Below are 2,698 nucleotides of genomic sequence, written 5' to 3'. Positions count from 1 at the left end.
CAACCCCAGCTCCCTCTGGACAAGCATCCTGCTGGCAGCGGGTGCATGCAGAGAATCGGGAGGCAGAGCCCCAGGCAGAGCTCACTGAGCCCCCCATCTTTGGAGAGGAGCATTTCACTGGAGGGAGCTGGGATCCACAGCCTGGATTTGCACTGCTGGAGACAGACTAGATTTGTCACCCCACAGCTGTGGGCACCACCTGGACCCTGCTAGATATCAGGAACTCCCTTGGTCCAGCATCTTTGGGCGCCACTAACAGCTTCACTGTGAAGAGGCAGGGAACTGCCCTAGACACAGTCAGGCTCTTCCCTGCCCTGAGGTACAACCGTATTTCATGAGTACTGTCCTTGGGCAGCCCTGCCCTGATCACCATTGGGCATGCCGGGCCACCTGCAAGCCTCCCCAGGCACCCATCATAAGGAGCCCCAAGCCAAGCCAGAAGTCCTCAGACATCAACTGGTCTCCCATGGAGCCTGAAATCCCCAAGCGCAGCTAAACACACATGGGCAAACCCATGTCTACCCCAGAGATGTTGGATATACCTGACACTCATCAAGTCCCTGCCCCAGCCCTCTCTTTGCACAAAACACCTGTCCCAGAGAGAGCCAGGTATCCGAGGGCTCTAACAGCCCCCTGCTTCTGCCACAGGCAAAACACTCTCACACCAGCTACACCAGTTCACGGACTGAGGTCCTCACGCACCAGCCGCCCTCTACCCCAGACACTACAAGGCCTCCTTAAGCCTTGCCCACGGGTCCTTTACATAGGGAATACCAGTCTTCGGAGGCTGAATCTTGGCATTTCCATGCAGAGGTGCTTGCCCCTCCAAGAGCCATCCAAGACACAAGCCATTTCTCATCATCTACCCCCACTTGAAGCACAACACAAACCCCTGCCACTGCCTGGGACACATTGCTACCCCCTATCAGAAGCATCTTCTGGCAGATCAAGCCTGGAGCTGATGCTGGGATGAAAGGGGGGGCTGCTCATGACCTTGAGACTGCTCTGACTTGCAGACATCACTGCTGGTTCACAGAAGTCCTCTCCACCTCGGAGTCCGGGAGCTCACTCTGCTTTGCTGACAAACAGGCTGATGGAGGGAGATACTAAGGAGCTCTGAGACATATGGGGCTTTCACCAGCTCAGGACATGCCCCTTCCCACCAGATATACACTGGCACACAAAATCCCCTCCTCCCAAAGAGGGACAGACCCTCAGCCCTGGCAAGAAGCACACTGGAGCCTTTCACCCTGTGCTGGGGGCTCTGCCCTCGTCAGCATGTCCTTCCTGCCACCAGTTTGGGGTTCTCGGACACAGCATCCCCGAGTCACCCTGGCACAGATTTCACTCACAGGCAAACCCAGGATGTGATTTGGTCTCTGCAGGAGGGAACTCCATACAATGCTGTGAATGGTCATAAGTGAGAGCTAAGGAGATGGGCACGGAAGAAGGGGCAAATGGAGAAGCAAACCAGTGTGTCAGCATTATCTTGCCCTAAAACAATCTGCAGTGACTGTATCCCAAGTTCTCAGCTCCTCTGGGGCTGAGGCATCCCGGTTTTCCCCCCTGGTTCTTGTGATGTCTCCGGCACCCCGTTGCTGGGAGCCACCTTCTGTGTCCCGTCCCCTGGTGCACACATAAGCTGTGATATCCTGGCAGAAGCCATAAGGACATACCTCAGCGCAGACCCCCTTCACAGCCTGCTCCGCTCAGGGGACTCTAATGAGGAGCAGAAAAAGGACGAGAGGGTCACATGATTGCACCGTCCCCAGCCTCCACACCCACCCTTAGGATCCTCCTGGACCCTCCTGCCTCTGCCAGCCCTCCCCATTGCATTGCATCAAGCCCCACAGCATCCCCCTGGTACCCACTGCCTTCAGGAGTCCCTTGACCTCTCCTTGAGGCTCCTCAGCCACCACTGCTGATCTCTCATTAGTTTCTCCAGCCTTATCCTACCCTCCCCAGAGCCCACTGGCCCACTTGCAGGACTCACACGGGAACCTGAGGCAAAGCTCGAAGCCACCTGGCTTGTGGCACCCCAAGCCCCTGTGTGCAGAGGGACTGGGGCTGCATGTCACACGACACCGGGCACACACACGCACATGGGCACAGCGCAGCTGGACACCCGCCAACGGGCTCATGCGCCACGAACAGGCACACGCTGATGATCTCGTGCGCAGGGGACAGCCATGCTCACGCTGCAGGGTGCAAAAGCAGGAGCTCAAGCATCGCAGGGGACAAGGTGCCCACTCAGGCCGGTGCAAGGGCATAGCCTGCCAGCGCACGTCTTTGGGGTCATTCTCAGGGCTGGCTGCAGACCAACTGTCCTATTTCCTGAGCATGTGGGAAGCTGCCTCATTTCTTTGAGCTACAGACAGAAAGACATGAAACCAGAGGCAAGACAGCTCAGTTTTCATCTCTGCTCTGTGCAAGTCAGAGCAGAGGCTGGAGCCTGTGTCCTGGATGATCCATCAGGTCTCCTCTCAGCACAAGAGGATGCCCTGGTGGCCACCGGATTGGTCAGTTTGATGTCATGTGACATTGTCTTTCAGTTCTTCTGTTGGAGAGGCAATTTCCTTGTCTCTCTCTCATCTACTTTCCTCCCAGACAAATAGGACAGCTCATCATCATCATCATTTCCTCTTCCAGAAACGCCTTGGTGAGGCATGGTCCCAGGGTGGGGAGCAGGTGAGGGGCA

General features: G+C 56.6%; 1 protein-coding gene across 1 annotated transcript in view; it reads right to left on the bottom strand.

The window, feature by feature from the left end:
* The window catches only part of PCDH1 (protocadherin 1), a gene marked incomplete at its 5' end in the record, with an annotated part of 47,634 nt that overhangs the window by 726 nt on the left and 44,210 nt on the right, over positions 1-2,698 (bottom strand). The gene's annotated exons all lie outside the window — the stretch shown is intronic.

The sequence above is a fragment of the Buceros rhinoceros genome, unplaced genomic scaffold (assembly GCF_000710305.1).
Source record: "Buceros rhinoceros silvestris isolate BGI_N320 unplaced genomic scaffold, ASM71030v1 scaffold22968, whole genome shotgun sequence".
NCBI lineage: Eukaryota > Metazoa > Chordata > Aves > Bucerotiformes > Bucerotidae > Buceros > Buceros rhinoceros.
The sequence above is the reverse complement of the archived record's forward strand: the minus strand, read 5'-3'. Positions and strand labels throughout refer to the sequence as shown.